The sequence below is a fragment of the Entelurus aequoreus genome, linkage group LG06 (assembly GCF_033978785.1).
Source record: "Entelurus aequoreus isolate RoL-2023_Sb linkage group LG06, RoL_Eaeq_v1.1, whole genome shotgun sequence".
Classification (NCBI taxonomy): domain Eukaryota; kingdom Metazoa; phylum Chordata; class Actinopteri; order Syngnathiformes; family Syngnathidae; genus Entelurus; species Entelurus aequoreus.
In genome coordinates, this window is record NC_084736.1 from 36,910,985 (window position 1) to 36,929,343 (window position 18,359).

An 18,359-nucleotide genomic window follows, 5' to 3' on the forward strand; every position below is an offset into this window, starting at 1 on the left:
AAGGCCAATGTGGAGATCAGCAGCTGAAAGATTTCCAGTGGAGGCTGACATTTGCATGGTTATCTGCTACAAAGATACACTGTAACACACCTGGGGCCTCATGTAAAAAGCGTGATACTTGATTATAAATTGAGTAATCAGACAAGAGTCAAAGTCTTCCGTATCCTTTTTGATATCCTGGCATGTGTACATTAAAAAAAAATGCTAACCAAATAATTGTATATTTTTCACATGAAACTAATCTGGCTGTGAGCAGGCGACTTTGTAAATTATAAAAATTATATTAATACTGGGATCAAAGCCATGTTGATTGCGATGTAAAACAGAAACGTGCATGGATTTGTGCGTGTGTACACTTGAATACATCTGAATTTTTTCTTGCGTACAATGTTTTCTGGGTTTGGACATGTGTCCATTTTTAGTAAGAAATACACTCAGCTCTTCATTGCTTGGATTTTACTGACGTCACATCCTGCCCATTAAACATGCTTGGTGGTCAAGCTAGTTCTGTTCTCAATGGCTACTCTGGGCCATTTAACCTTTTTTGAAGAAAAAATGCCCTATGCTAGTGTTGTTTTCGGCTGTATGAGTCGTTTAAATTGCAAAAAGGATCAACGTTCCATCAAAGTTCCTCGAGAGCAAATCAAAAAGGGAGGAAGAGTGCAAGATTTTACAAAACAGCGACGAGAAAATCATGCAGCTCACATTCCAGTCCAAGGGAGCAGAGTCGAAGAATGTTTTCAGTGACAACTTTGTTAAAGGTTTGTTAGATATATTTTAACAGTTATTAGTTCCCATTTTAGTATTAACTTGATATTATTTGTATTTCTTAAACACATGTTTGTGTTTCCAAAAGAACCAACTTGCGAGTCTTAATCAAATGTAAGCAAAACCTAAAGGAGTTAAGCTTTTACCAAAGACAACCATTTAAATTAATCTTTCAGCACATACACAATGTTAACATCTATAGTTATATTTTGATAAACAATCATAAATGAATCTTTCAGCACATACACAATGTTGACATCTATAGTTATATTTTGATAAACAATCATAAATGAATATTTCAATACATACACAATGTTGACATCTATAGTTATATTTTGATAAACAATCATAAATGAATCTTTCAGCACATACACAATGTTGACATCTATAGTTATATTTTGATAAACAATCATAAATGAATATTTCAATACATACACAATGTTGACATCTATAGTTATATTTTGATAAACAATCATAAATGAATCTTTCAGCACATACTCGATGTTGACATCTTTGGTTATATTTTGATAAACAATCATAAATGAATCTTTCAGCACATACACAAAGTTGACATCTTTGGTTATATTTTGATAAACAATCATAAATGAATCTTTCAGCACATACACAAAGTTGACATCCATAGTTATATTTTGATAAACAATCAAATGAATATTTCAGCACATACACAATGTTGATATCTATAGTTATATTTTGATAAACAATCATAAATGAATCTTTCAGCACATACACAATGTTGACATCTATAGTTATAGTTTGATAAACAATCATAAATTAATCTTTCAGCACATACACAATGTTGACATCTATAGTTATATTTTGATAAACAATCATAAATGAATCTTTCAGCACGTACACAATGTTGACATCTATAGTTATATTTTGATAAACAATCATAAATGAATCTTTCAGCACATACACAATGTTGACATCTATAGTTATATTTTGATAAACAATCATAAATGAATCTTTCAGCACATACACAATGTTGACATCTGTAGTTATATTTTAATAAACAATCATAAATGAATATTTCAATACATACACAATGTTGACATCTATAGTTATATTTTGATAAACAATCATAAATTAATCTTTCAGCACATACACAAAGTTGACATCTATAGTTATATTTTGATAAACAATCAAATGAATATTTCAGCGCATACACAATGTTGATATCTATAGTTATATTTTGATAAACAATCAAATGAATATTTCAGCACATACACAATGTTGACATCTATAGTTATATTTTGATAAACAATCATAAATGAATCTTTCAGCACGTACACAATGTTGACATCTATAGTTATATTTTGATAAACAATCAGAAATGAATCTTTCAGCACATACACAATGTTGACATCTGTAGTTATATTTTAATAAACAATCATAAATGAATATTTCAATACATACACAATGTTGACATCTATAGTTATATTTTGATAAACAATCATAAATGAATCTTTCAGCACATACACAATGTTGACATCTGTAGTTATATTTTAATAAACAATCATAAATGAATATTTCAATACATACACAATGTTGACATCTATAGTTATATTTTGATAAACAATCATAAATTAATCTTTCAGCACATACACGATGTTGACATCTATAGTTATATTTTGATAAACAATCATAAATGAATCTTTCAGCACATACACAAAGTTGACATCTATAGTTATATTTTGATAAACAATCAAATGAATATTTCAGCACATACACAATGTTGATATTTATAGTTATATTTTGATAAACAATCATAAATGAATCTTTCAGCACATACACAATGTTGACATCTATAGTTATAGTTTGATAAACAATCATAAATTAATCTTTCAGCATACACAATGTTGACATCTATAGTTATATTTTGATAAACAATCATAAATGAATCTTTCAGCACGTACACAATGTTGACATCTATAGTTATATTTTGATAAACAATCATAAATATATATTTCAGCACATACACCATGTTGACATCTATAGTTATATTTTGATAAAAACACTACTCGTAAACGGCGCGTGGAACAACAACAACAACAAACATGGCTGTAGACGCAAAGTTAAATCATGAAATACAACTTTACCCTTACAAAAATGATACATATTTATCGGGGAGAGTGTTGATACCAATGTCCTTGACCCAGACACACACAAAGAAGTTGTAGACCTCCATGCTTTTACAAGTTTTCATCTGTTTTGTGGTGTAGAATGATGTCTTGAGCACAATAGTTCAATATGTCTGAGAACGTATAATCACTATATCACTCCACAAATCTTTGTGTTCATGTCATCATCATTGCACGTAACGTCACACATGTACACACCACCTTACAGACACTGCAAATGTCCAACGTCTATGCTACTTCTACAGCATTGGAAGTGTTTTAGTGAGCACGTAACGCCTGAAGACTACTAGGAAGCAGAAAGGGATCATGGAGTGGTGTGCTTGGGCACATCATGGTCTTCCTGTGTCACTACTTCCTGCCTGCCGGGTGCTGATACTGACTGTCTCCCGGCACCACGCCGTACATGTTGAGTATGGATGCTCACGGCTGCAGCATTGAACGGGAGGGCCCAGGCACACCGATAAAAACAATACAAATATCAAGACACAACCCTACGGCGAGTAAGAGTAAACATATCCGTCACCGCGGAGACCGCTTGTTGTTTTTCTCTCTCTTCCCTACCTGCTGTTCTCTCGCTGGCCAGCCAGCATCTCCCCTCAGCAGAATACAACCGTCTGATTGACAATCTTTTAACGCTCGGCTACAGACGCTCACTTCCTGGGAACGCACGTCTGTCTGACGAGGAGAGGCAGTGATGGCCGTGTCATGCCTTGCCCTCGCCGCCGCGTGAGAAGGAGGGGTGGGCTAAGAGCGGAGACATGGCGGTGCCGGTGGCTTTGTTTGCCAGCCCGTCCAGTGTGTGTGTGTGTGTGTGTGTGTGTGGCTCGCAGGGACTGGTGCAGCTGATCCCCCCCTGACACTGGTAGGGTGTATGCAGCCTTGGAGAGGAAAGGGTGGAAGCGAGCGGCCAATGCAGCCCGAGGAACAGCATTTAGCCAAGAATATAAGAATTTTTACCACCAAACACTAGTTTGGTACACAACAAGATGGTACATTACACATACATTAAATATGATGTAAATATGGTACAATAAATCTGATGTAAATATGGTACATTACAGGTACATTAAATATGATGCAAGTATGGTACATTACATATGATGTAAATATGGTACATTACACGTACATTAAATATGATGTAAATATGGTACATTAAATATGATGTAAGTATGGTACATTACAGGTATACTAAATATGATGCAAGTATGGTACATTACAGGTATACTAAATATGATGCAAGTATGGTACATTATAAGTACATTAAATCTGATGTAAATATGTTACATTACAGGTAAATAAAATATGATGCAAGTATGGTACATTATAAGTACATTAAATATGGTGTAAAAATGGTACATTACAGGTACACTAAATATAAGTATGGTACATTATAAGTACATTAAATATGATGTAAGTATGGTACATTACAGGTATACTAAATATGATGCAAGTATGGTACATTACAGGTATACTAAATATGATGCAATTATAAGTACATTAAAGGCCTACTGAAATGAATTTTTTTTATTTAAACGGGGATAGCAGATCTATTCTATGTGTCATACTTGATCATTTCGCGATATTGCCATATTTTTGCTGAAAGGATTTAGTATAGAACAACGACGATAAAGATCGCAACTTTTGGTATCTGATAAAAAAAAAGGCTTGCCCCTGCCGGAAGTAGCGTGACGTAGTCAATTGAACATATACGCAAAATTCCCCATTGTTTACAATGATGGCCGCATGAAGTGAGAGAGATTCGGACAGAGAAAGCGACAATTTCCCCATTAATTTGAGCGAGGATGAAGAAAGATTTGTGGATGAGTAAAGTGCAAGTGAAGGACTAGTGAGGAGTGGAAGCAATTCCGATAGTGAAGATGCTGTGAGAGCCGGGGGTGACCTGATATTCAGCTGGAAATGACTAAAACAGTAAATAAACACAAGACATATATATACTCTATTAGCCACAACACAACCAGGCTTATATTTAATATGCCACAAATTAATCCCGCTTAAAAACACCTAGGTGTTATGCTAGCTCCTAGCTACTAGCTCGAGCTAGTTATAGCTCGAGCGGGTAATATGGACGGGATCCCGTATATATAACGAGCCAATACAATTCAAACACCTGCACAACACACACACTCACTCAGCCCAAAGAACCGTTCACCTAACCCAAGGTTCATAAAGCTTATATATTTAACCAAAGTTACGTACATGACACGCACGTACGGGCAAGCAATCAAATGTTTGGAAGCGCGCGGGTGGGACCTGATATTCAGCTGGGAATGACTAAAACAGTAAATAAACACAAGACATATATATACTCTATTAGCCACAACACAACCAGGCTTATATTTAATATGCCACAAATTAATCCCGCATAACAAACACCTAGGTGTTTGTTATGCTAGCTCCTAGCTCCTAGCTACTAGCTCGAGCTAGTTATAGCAAGCGATCAAATGTTTGGAAGCGTACTCACGGTATCGCGTCTGCGTCTGTTAACGAAGTCAAAGTCCTCCTGGTAAGAGTCTCTGTTGTCCGAGTTCTTCGATCTTGACTGCATCTTTCGGGAATGTAAACAATGAAACACCGACTGTGTTGTGTTGCTGACTTCCCTCGCAAAATACTCCGCTTCGCACCGACTTTCTTCTTTGCTTGCTCAGCTTCTTTCTCCATAATGCAATGAACAAATTGCAACAGATTCACCAACACAGATGTCCAGAATACATCCAGAATGAGATGAAAACAGCTATTTCGTATTGGCTTCAATGTGGAAGCCATACCTGTGTTCTACTGGCTACGTCACGCGCATACGTCATCCTCAGAGGCGTTTTGAACCGGAAGTTCCCCGGGACATTTAAAATTGCACTTTATAAATTAACCCGGCCGTATTGGCATGTGTTGCAATGTTAAGATTTCATCATTGATATATAAACTATCAGACTGCGTGGTCGGTAGTAGTGGGTTTCAGTAGGCCTTTAAATCTGATGTAAAATGGTACATTACAGCTAAATAAAATATGATGAAAGTATGGTACATTATAAGTACATTAAATATGGTGTAAATATGGTACATTACAGGTACACTAAATATAAGTATGGTACATTATAAGTACATTAAATATGATGTAAGTATGGTACATTACAGGTACATTAAATATGATGCAAGTATGGTACATTACAGGTACATTACATATGATGCAAGTATGGTACATTACAGGTACATTACATATGATGTAAGTATGGTACACAGTGTTTCCCATAAACTGGCAAGATACCTGTGGCGGTGGGGGCGTGGCTATGGGCGTGGTCACCATGACATTATCGAGTAATTTGCATAATTTACTACAATGATATGATTTTCTCTAAAAAGGCTCAAAAAATGTATACTTACTAATTAATAATAACAGTTTTGTTTTAAACATCCATCCATCCATCCATTTTACAATATAATTACAACACTTTATGTACATATTTATATACAGATTTGAACAATAAGTTATTCACTGAAATATATTTATTAATTGTGGTTCTTACAAAAAATATATCTTATAAAATATAAAAGCTAAAATGTCTCTTAAAGCTCTGCCCCTTTAATTAGTGCATACTAAATAATTTAACTTTAGCCTACTACTACAACCATATCATTTACCAGCAACATAAAGTGAAACAGAGGCAGAGGTGTCCTGCCGCAGTCAGTAACAAATAAACAGAAAACAGTAGTGGTGGTAGATAGACACAGAGCTTCATCAAACATCTGATCCACTGAACAAAGTGCTCCAAAAATATTGAACTTTAGACTGCCATCAGTTTTACTCCCTACACTTAACCATGTGTTTCCTACTGCCTGCAGACTTTGCACCCTTTGTTATATACACATGTTGTGTTTCTAATATACCGTATTTCCTTGAATAGCCGCAGGGGCGCTAATTAATTTAAAACCTCTTCTCACTCCTGCGGTTACCAAAACCATGCGGAATGAGCAAGCATGCTCTAATTATTTTAAAACCTCTTCTCACTCCGGCGCATACCTTATCATTAAAAACACATTTAATAAAAAAAACGTTATTATGATCTTACCTTTACTTGTAGATGGGTCCATGTGCAGCTGCTTCTGATCAAAGGCAGTCTTTCTCATCTTTCTTCAATTTTAAAAGTCTCTGGAGATATTCCTTTAATTATTACCTCCTGCTTCGATTGAAAGTCCAGTTTATAAAACGGTTTTATTTTAGATATGTAATCCTCCATGTTAAAAGTGCAAGCAAACAATTGCTGCATGCTTGCTGCTTGTTGTCTTCTTCTGCAGTACCTGTCTCCTGCAGTACTGGTAGTCGCAAGAAGGACCACTAGCGCCCTCTACCACCTGGAGGCGGGAGTCATTTAATGACTCATATTTGACCCGGCGGAAGTGCCAAGCATGCGCTAATTATTTTGCGAAACGAGTTTGACCCGGCTGTAATTCTAGGCAGGCGAATACTATATTCCCGGCGCCAATTCAAGGAAATACGGTAAATACATTTAATAAAGTCAAATACAAATAAGGCAACAAGAGAAGTATCCTACACTTCTCTTTTGTCAAGTAAATCTGAACAGCCGATATGGGCATCTACATCAACTATATGATTTGCCTGCGAAGCTGGACAGGACAAAAAAATAAAAAATAAATAAATAAATAAATAAAAAAAATTTTAAATTTGTGGCGGACGTAATTCTTTCGTGGCGGGCCGCCACAAATAAATGAATGTGTGGGAAACACTGGTACATTACACGTACATTAAATATGATGTAAATATGGTACATTAAATATGATGTAAGTATGGTACATTACAGGTATACTAAATATGATGCAAGTGTGGTACATTACAGGTAAATAAAATATGATGTAAGTATGGTACATTATAAGTACATTAAATATGGTGTAAATATGGTACATTACAGGTACACTAAATATAAGTATGGTACATTATAAGTACATTAAATATGATGTAAGTATGGTACATTACAGGTATACTAAATATGATGCAAGTATGGTACATTACAGGTATACTAAATATGATGCAAGTATGGTACCTTATAAGTACATTAAATCTGATGTAAAATGGTACATTACAGGTAAATAAAATATGATGAAAGTATGGTACATTATAAGTACATTAAATATGGTGTAAATATGGTACATTACAGGTACACTAATTATAAGTATGGTACATTATAAGTACATTAAATATGATGTAACTATGGTACATTACAGGTATACTAAATATGATGTAAGTATGGTACATTATAAGTACATTAAATATAATGTAAGTATGGTACATTACAGGTATACTAAATATGATGTAAATATGGTACATTCCAGGTACATTAAATATGATGTAAGTATGGCACATTACATGTACATTAAATATGATGTAAGTATGGTACATAACAGGTACATTAAATATGATGTAAATATGGTACATTACAGGTACATTAAATATGATGTAAGTATGGTAACATTATATGTACATTAAATATGATGTAAGTATGGTACATAACAGGTACACTAAATATGATGTAAGTATGGTACATTCTAAGTACATTAAATATAATGTAAGTATGGTACATTACAGGTATACTAAATATGATGTAAGTATGGTACATTATAATAAATATGATGTAAATATGGTACACTACAGATACATTAAATATGATGTATGTATTGTACATTATAAGCTCATTAAATATGATGTAAGTATGGTACATTACATGTACATTAAATATGATGTAAGTATGGTACATTACAGGTACATTAAATATGATGTAGATATGGTAAATTACAGGTACAATAAATATGATGTAGATATGGTAAATTACAGGTACATTAAATATGATGTAAGTATGGTACATTACAGGTACATTAAATATGATGTAGATATGATACATTACAGGTACACTAAATATTATGTAAGTATGGTACATTACAGGTACATTAACTATGATGTAAGTATGGCACATAACAGGTACATTAAATATGATGTAAAAATGTTTATTTACATACTTTAATTGTTTCCAAACGGTGTCTGTAACGTGGCAGTAAAATGGCTGATCAAACAAAACAGTAGTCATTGTCATGGACCCACTAGCTGCGGAAGCTAGCTTTCCAAAAAGCTAAACAGACTCAATAACTCCACGGTGACATTTTGGTGACTTTAGTGAGGAATTTGTACTATACAAAAAGAATGAGAATAAGTTAAGAATACTAACACAGACACACGTAAACATGTTAGCATATTAGCTAATGCTAACAACACCAGCTTGATTACATTACAATAGGACGTACAAATATGCACGAAAACACTCCTACAGACATCACACATGGGACGCTTTAGTAAGTAAGAATAGTTTTAGTCATATTGTAAAACTAACAAACGTTGCTTGGAGTGATGACTGAAGAATCCATACGAGTAGAAACGCTATGGCCGTCTAGAAAACTAAACTTCCGGTTGAAAGTACTAAATGGAAGAACACTGCAGCACCTGCAGTGAGCGAACTCGTCCAAAAGATGGCGCCACAGCACAAACAATAAAATGCTTTCTCAGTATATATGCTTGTTGTTGTTTGAAATATTTATATTATGGCCTATCTATAAATTAGCCACACCGTTTTTATAAGCCGCAGGATTCAAAGTGTAGGAAAAAATAATACGGAATTTGCAGCATATGTTGTTATCTACAGCTGAAATGAACCTTAAGGACTCACCTGACCCTCATGAATTAATCCGACGGTCTCACTGTTGGACACTGCGGACTAAAGCCTGACTTTTTATGAACAATTCGGTACACTTCATTTTCTAAATCATATAATTTTGTACAGTATATTATTGCTTTGTATTCCATTTACTGACACTTCAGTAAGGGAAATATGAGCTGAAATGTTCCATTGGTATCAGTGTAGAACTCCATACGTCATCGGCCTGATTTGTAGAAACTACCTGAACTGTGAAGTGTGGTGGAAACATGAACCACACACTTCTACAGGAACCTCTAGTTCCAGGAACCTACATTTCCAGGTACTAGAGGAACTTCAAGTTAGTGAACCTTTGGTGGGAAGAGGCCTCATGTTTGTTTACTTCCTGATGTTACCCATGTTTGTGCAGCAGTATCTAGTTGTTGTGGACGTTCACACAATGTGTTGTGGATCATCTGAAATTAAACGAGACAATAAATCTCGGAGATGGTTAAAGGAGCTATATGTAAAAATGTGGCCAGAAATGGTACTGCAATCACGTTCAAAATTCTGCAGTCCCCTCCCTTTCTCCCTGACTGAGGTTGCTAGATACGCAGCCGAATCCAGCTGGATGGACTGGGGGCTACTCCAAGGAACTTCAAACTACCACTGCCTCTTACTAGGGGTGGAGGTGATGGGACCATATTAGCTGAATAGACAATGTCAATAACAAATCTCTAACTAACACATTTTACACAGAAATTAGGCTATTTTCAGGAAAAGTACATCATGCTTGCGTACAATATCACAACAAATGGCAATCATATGGTTATTGTCAGTACTATCACAAAAGAAAGACTAAAACCAACTACAACCAACGGGTATAGGTTGATTGGCAACACTAAATTGGCCCTATTGTGTGAATGTGAGTGTGAATGTTGTCTGTCTATCTATGTTGGCCCTGCGATGAGGTGGCGACTTGTCCAAGGTGTACCCAGCCTACCGCCGAATGTAGCTGAGATAGGCTCCAGCGACCCCCCGCCACCCCGAAAAGGAAAAGCGGTAGAAAATGGATGGATGGATGCTTAGCAACCTAATGTACACCCAAAACTAAATGATAAATGATAAATGGGTGGGTGGGGGGGTAGTGGTAGTAAAAAATAAAAATAAAAATATATTTTTTTTTTGTCATAAAGAAATACAATCATGTGTGCTTACGGACTGTATCCCTGCAGACTGTATTGATATATAATGTATATATTGTGTTTTTTATGTTGATTTAATTTTTTTTAAAAATAATAAAAAATTATTTTTTTATTTCTTGTGCGGCCGCGGCCCGGTACCAATCGGTCCACGGACCGGCACCGGGCCGTGGCCCGGTGGTTGGGGACCACTGCTGTATTGGACAATATAGTTGACATACCAAATGTTCATTTGTAATAACAAGTAATAAGAAAAGGTAATGAAAAATGAAAGTATTACATATGGGTCCTTTAAGTGAGGCATACGTAGAGCAAGTCTTTCTGGAAGTGCAACACGGCCTCAAGCAAGTAAGAAGATACTGTTGCAGCTCTGCTTTGTTACCTCTTGTTTTTTTTGGGTTTGCCACTTTGTCTCACCTGGATCAGGTGCCTTTAGGGCTTGGCCACGCCCCACTCTCTTCTGCAACCACCTCCCATTCTTATTTGTCCTGAATATCGGTTGGATGTTTTCACAACGGCGGAGAGACAGAGGATGAAGCCAGTCGCTCTGATATCTGCAGCAGTGGCGCCTTGAATTATTCAACTATTCAGATGAGAAACCAGTTCCAAAGAACCTGAGGGCCCTCCAAATGTGACAAAGTGATTACAGATGAAATCTGCACTGATTTTAACAACCAGCATACAAAGGTTAATTTTGACCAAGAACTCATGTCAAATAACAACACACACAACATCTCCAGCGCCTAAGCATGGAACATGTTTTTGCCGCTCAGCTGGCCCGGGTGACAAGCGTGAGGTTCCCCTGGTGCTAATTAACTTTTATTCTCTCCTGCTTTATTACAACCGCTCCTTCTCCAGAAACAACAACCATCTCACTGACACCCACTGTCACACACACACACACACACACACACACACACACACACACACACACACACACACACACACACACACACACACACACACACACACACACACACACACACACACTTGGAGTGGGAGTCATCCAGGGACGAAGTTTGCATGTGTAACAACATAGCTTCACATCATTCATTACCAGCAAATAAACTACCAGTATGTTTGTATTACACGTGTAACGCAATATGTGCAACACATCATTAGAAACATACCAAAGCACTACTGATATATGTGTAACAGCATGTGTAACACTTTGTTTCAATTACACAACAGTTACCGTGCTTTCATACTGTAACATGTCATGTATTACTGCTACAAGTGTAACAGGCTTGCAAACAGTATATCATGCATGTAACATTAAATAAATTAGTAATAGGTCTGATTGTACTGGAGGACAATATGAAAATGCTATATTAGTGTTACACAAGTAACACATAAAATAATAACAACATCATGTGTTGGTATTACATGTATAATGCATACAGTACATCATGCATGTAACACCAAAGATATATTTGTTGTACAGAGGACATTTGAAAATATTATGCTTGTTACATGAGTGTAACATCAAATAAATAAATATTAAGTGTGTTGTACAGGAGGACATAGGAAAATAATATGTTTGCGTTACACATGTAACACTTTAAGAGTGTAACACCTAATATAACATAAAATAAGTACTAGATGTGTTTGTACTGGAGGACATATGAAGAAAACATGACTGGGCTCAGTTCTGGTTCTGGTTGAGTAAGCAGCCCGCATCCAGAGACAAACTACAAGACCATAGATAATTAATAAAATAAACCGAGTCACCCCTGCGACGGTACATGTAGTTAGTTAGCAATGAAGGGTAGTTAGTTAGCAATGGATGATAGTTAGTTAGCATGAAGGGTAGTTAGTTAACAATTGATGATAGTTAGTTAGCATGAAGGGTCGTTAGTTAACAATGAAAGGTAGTTAGTTAGCTTTAAGGGTAGTTAGTTAGCATGGATGGTCGTTAGTTAACATGAAGGGTAGTTAGTTAGCATGAAGGGTAGTTAGTTAGCATGAAGGGTAGTTAGTTAGCATGAAAGAGGTCCGTTAGCTAGCAGCTTCGCAGCATCTGCAGCACGACTCCGGCTAAAGTGTGACATTTAGCAGAAAGACGACGCAAGAGGACTCTTCTGTCCGTGAAACACAACACTTTGTAGGCGAGCTGCCTTCAGAAAGGGACGAGATTAAACACTTGTGTCGATGCTAAGTGCTAGCTAAGCTCCATGTAGCCTAGAACCTACCAGCCAGCAGCGGTCACAGCTCAACACTCAGCCCGCTATGACACACTGCGTAGGTTAGCTCCAGGCGGGGCCCTCCGTGTCCATCCATAGGTTACATTCGACGTGTTAGTCCACAAGTGATCGCGACACCCTCTTCTCCTTCATCGCCGGTAGCCATTTTTCTCCCCTCGACATCCACATAATAGCAAGGATCGTCCCGGCAACGTCCTGACCGCGAGCATCCTCCTGTGGAGCCCAGCAGCCCGGACAACATTGTGAGGAACACCGCTGACATCTAGCGGAGGAACAGAAGAAGACACCACCGGACAACATTGTGAGGAACACCGCTGACATCTAGCGGAGGAACAGAAGAAGACACCACCCGGACAACATAGTGAGGAACACCGCTGACATCTAGCGGAGGAACAGAAGAAGACACCACTCGGACAACATTGTGAGGAACACACTTGACATCTAGTGGAGGAACAGAAGAAGACACCACCCGGACAACATTGTAAGGAACACCGCTGACATCTAGCGGAGGAACGGAAGCAGACACCACCAACATTGTGAGGAGAAGGAGCGGTGGCTGACAGTGAGCGTGTCTTAAAGGCCTACTGAAATGAATTTTTTTAATTTAAACGGGAATAGCAGATCCATTCTATGTGTCATACTTGATCATTTCGCGATATTGCCATATTTTTGCTGAAAGGATTTAGTAGAGAAAATCGACGATAAAGTTCGCAACTTTTGCTCGCTGATAAAAAAAAGCCTTGCCTGTACCGGAAGTAGCGTGACGTCACAGGAGGTAATATTCCTCACAATTCCCCTTTGTTTACAATGGAGCGAGAGAGATTCGGAGCGACAAAGCGACGATTACCCCATTAATTTGAGCGAGGATGAAAGATTCGTGGATGAGGAACGTTAGAGTGAAGGACTAGAGAGGCAGTGATGGACGTATCTTTTTTCGCTCTGACTGTAACTTAGGTACAAGCTGGCTCATTGGATTCCACACTCTCTCCTTTTTCTATTGTGGATCACGGATTTGTATTTTAAACCACCTCGGATACTATATCCTCTTGAAAATGAGAGTCGAGCACGCGAAATGGACATTCACAGTGACTTTTATCTCCACGACAATACATCGGTGACACACTTAGCTACTGAGCTAACGTAAGAGCATCGTTCTCAAATGCAGATACAAACAAAATACATAAATCCCTGACTGGAAGGATAGACAGAAGATCAACAATACTATTAAACCATGGACATGTAACTACACGGTTAATAATTCTCAGCCTGGCAAAGCTTAACAATGCTTTTGCTAACGACGCTGACTTAGCAACCAGACCTCACAGAGCTATGATAAAAACATTAGCGTTCCACCTACGCCAGCCAGCCCTCATCTGCTCATCAACACCCGTGCTCACCTGCGTTCCAGCAATCGACGGCGCGACGAAGGACTTCACCCGATCATCCGTGGGGTTGGCGGCTAGCATCGGCTAGGTGTCTGCTATCCAAGTAAGTAGTCCTTGTTGTGTTGCTACAGCCAGCCGCTAATACACCGATCCCACCTACAACGTTCTTCTTTGCAGTCTCCATTGTTCATTAAAGGCCTACTGAAACCCACTACTACCGACCACGCAGTCTGATAGTTTATATATCAATGATGAAATCTTAACATTGCAACACATGCCAATACGGCCGGGTTAACTTATAAAGTGCAATTTTAAATGTCCCGCCACACTTCCGGTTGAAAAAGCCTTCGGAGGATGACGTATGCGTGTGACGTAGCCCGGGAAACAGAGGTATGCCTTCCCCATTGAATACAATACAAAAAAGCTCTGTTTTCATTTCATAATTCCACAGTATTCTGGACATCTGTGTTGGTCAATCTTTTGCAATTTGTTTAATGAACAATGGAGGCTGCAAAGAAGAACGTTGTAGGTGGGTCGGTGTAGCGGCTGGCTGTAGCAACACAACAAGGATTACTCACTTGGATAGCAGACGCGCTAGCCGATGCTAACCGGCCACCGCACGGATGATCGGGTGAAGTCCTTCGTCGCGCCGTCGATCGCTGGAACGCAGGTGAGCACGGGTGTTGATGAGCTTGGCAGTTGATGGCTGGCTGGCGTAGGTGGAGCGCTAATGTTTTTATGTTTTTATCATAACTCTGTGAGGTCCGGTTGCTAAGTTGCTAAGTCAGCCTTAGCGTCGTTAGCAACAGCATTGTTAAGCTTTGCCAGGCTGAGATCTATTAACCGTGTAGTTACATGTACATGGTTTAATAGTATTGTTGATCTTCTGTCTATCCTTCCAGTCAGGGATTTATTTATTTTGTTTCTATCTGCATTTGAGACAGATGCTATCACGTTAGCTCATGGTAATTAGCATGAGCTTCGTCGATGTATTGTCGTGGAGATAAAAGGCACTGAATGTCCATTTCGCGTTCTCGACTCTCATTTTCAAGAGGATATAGTATCCGAGGTGGTTTAAAATACAAATCCGTGATCCACAATAGAAAAAGGAGAGAGTGTGGAATCCAATGAGCCAGCTTGTACCTAAGTTACGGTCAGAGCGAAAAAAAATATGTATTTCACTGCATTCTAGTCCGTCACTCTAACGTTCCTCGTCCACGAATCTTTCATCCTCGCTCAAATTAATGGGGTAATGGTCCGAATAGCTCTAGCTGCGTTGAAAACAATAGGAAAATATGAGGGAGTGAACAACTGACAACGTCACGCTACTTCCGGTAGTTGCAAGGTTTTTTTTAATCAGAGACCAAAAGTTGCGAACTTTATCGACGTTTCAGCAAAAATATGGCAATATCGCAAAATGATCAAGTATGACACATAGAATGGATCTGCTATCCCCGTTTAAATAAAAAAAATTCATTTCAGTAGGCCTTTAAACAAATTGCAAAAGATTCACCAACACAGATGTCCAGAATACTGTGGAATTATGAAATGAAAACAGAGCTTTTTGTATAGGATTCTACGGGCTCCGAATACTTCCCTTGCCCTCCTGACGTCACACGCATACGTCAGCATAATAAAACGTTTTCAACCGGAAGTGTGGCGGGAAATTTAAAATTGCACTTTATAAGTTAACCCGGCCGTATTGGCATGTGTTGCAATGTTAAGATTTCCTCATTGATATATAAACTATCAGACTGCGTGGTCGGTAGTAGTGGGTTTCAGTAGGCCTTTAAATCTTTTGGCGGTTGTGCATAAACTGTTTTGTGACTGGATTGAGATGGAAGGGGATAGTGACGGGATGTATGAGGAAGGTATGGACATGGACAGGACTAAAGGGGCGAGAGGAAAGAAGGGGAGAGGAGGGCATGAAGGAAAGTCGAGTGCTAGAAGAATACACGAAGAAGATGAAGGAGTAGAAAAGAGGAAAAAGGTTCCATCCATCCATTTTTTACAGCTTGTCCCTTTTTGGGGTCGCGGGGGGTGCTGGAGCCCATCTCAGCTGCATTCAGGCGGAAGGCTGGGTACACCCTGGACAAGTCGCCACCTCATCGCAGGGCCAACACAGATAGACAGACAACATTCACACTCACATTCACACACTAGGGCAAATTTAGTGTTGCCAATCAACCTATCCCCAGGTGCATTTTTTTGGTGGTGGGAGGAAGCCGGAGTACCCGGAGGGAACCCACGCAGTCACAGGGAGAACATGCAAACTCCACACAGAAAGATCCCGAGCCCGGGATTGAACTCAGGACTACTCAGGACCTTCGTATTGTCAATCAATTAATGTTTATTTATACAGCCCTAAATCACAAGTGTCTCAAAGGGCTGCACAAGCCACAACGACATCCTCGGTACAGAGCCCACATACGGGCAAGGAAAAACTCACCCCAGTGGGACGTCGGTGTGAATGACTATGAGAAACCTTGGAGAGGACCGCATATGTGGGTAACCCCCACCCCTCCAGGGGAGACCGAAAGCAATGGATGTCGAGTGGGTCTGACATAATATTGTGAAAGTCCAGTCCACAGTGGATCCAACACATCAGCCAGAGTCCAGTCCATAGTTGGGCCAGCAGGAAACCGTCCCGAGCGGAGACGGGTCAGCAGCGCAGAGATGTCCCCAACCGATGCACAGGCTAGCGGTCCACCCGGGGTCCCGACTCTGGACAGCCAGCACTTCATCCATGGCCACCGGACCTGTGCAACTCCCCCTTCCAAGGGAGAGGGGAGCAGAGAAGAGAAGAAAAGAAACGGCAGATCAACTGGTCTAAAAAGGGGGTCTATTTAAAGGCTAGAGTATACAAATGAGTTTTAAGATGGGACTTAAATGCTTCTACTGAGGTAGCATCTCTAACTGTTACCGGGAGGGCATTCCAGAGTACTGGAGCCCGAATAGAAAACGCTCTATAGCCCGCAGACTTTTTTTGGGCTCTGGGAATCACTAATAAGCCGGAGTTCTTTGAACGCAGATTTCTTGTCGGGACATATGGTACAATACAATCGGCGAGATAGGCGGAGCTAAACCGTGTAGTATTTTATACGTAAGTAGTAAAATCTTAAAGTCGCATCTTAAGTGCACAGGAAGCCAGTGCAGGTGAGCCAGTATAGGCGTAATATGATCAAACTTTCTTGTTTTTGTCAAAAGTCTAGCAGCTGCATTTTGTACCAACTGTAATCTTTTAATGCTAGACATAGGGAGACCCGAAAATAATACGTTACAGTAATCGAGACGAGACGTAACGAACGCATGAATAATGATCTCAGCGTCTCTAGTGGACAAAATGGAATGAATTTTAACGATATTACGGAGATGAAAGAAGGCCGTTTTAGTAACACTCTTAATGTGTGACTCAAACGAGAGAGTTGGGTCGAAGATAATACCCAGATTCTTTACCGAGTCGCCTTGTGTAATTGTTTGGTTGTCAAATGTTAAGGTGGTATTATTAAATAGATGTCGGTGTCTAGCAGGACCGATAATCAGCATTTCCGTTTTCTTAGCGTTGAGTTGCAAAAAGTTAGCGGACATCCATTGTTTAATTTCATTAAGACACGCCTCCAGCTAACTACAATCCGGCGTGTTGGTCAGCTTTAGGGGCATGTAGAGTTGGGTGTCATCAGCATAACAGTGAAAGCTAACACCGTATTTGCGTATGATGTCACCCAGCGGCAGCATGTAAATACTAAAGAGTGCAGGGCCAAGAACCGAACCCTGGGGAACTCCGCACGTTACCTTGACATAGTCCGAGGTCACATTGTTATGGGAGACGCACTGCATCCTGTCAGTAAGATAAGAGTTAAACCACGACAAGGCTAAGTCTGACATACCAACACGTGTTTTGATACGCTCTAATAAAATATTATGATTG

At 38.9% G+C, this 18,359-nt stretch overlaps 2 protein-coding genes across 2 annotated transcripts in view; one reads left to right on the forward strand and one right to left on the reverse strand.

The window, feature by feature from the left end:
- The window catches only part of LOC133652128 (WD repeat and FYVE domain-containing protein 3-like), an 81,444-nt gene extending 68,161 nt beyond the window's left edge, over positions 1-13,283 (reverse strand). Inside the window, exon 1 of the mRNA XM_062050538.1 lies at positions 13,035-13,283. The gene's annotated coding sequence lies outside the window, so the exon portion shown is untranslated. The remainder of the gene's footprint in view (positions 1-13,034) is intronic.
- The window catches only part of LOC133652198 (phosphatidylethanolamine-binding protein 4), a 424,418-nt gene that overhangs the window by 91,696 nt on the left and 314,363 nt on the right, over positions 1-18,359 (forward strand). The window lies entirely within an intron of this gene.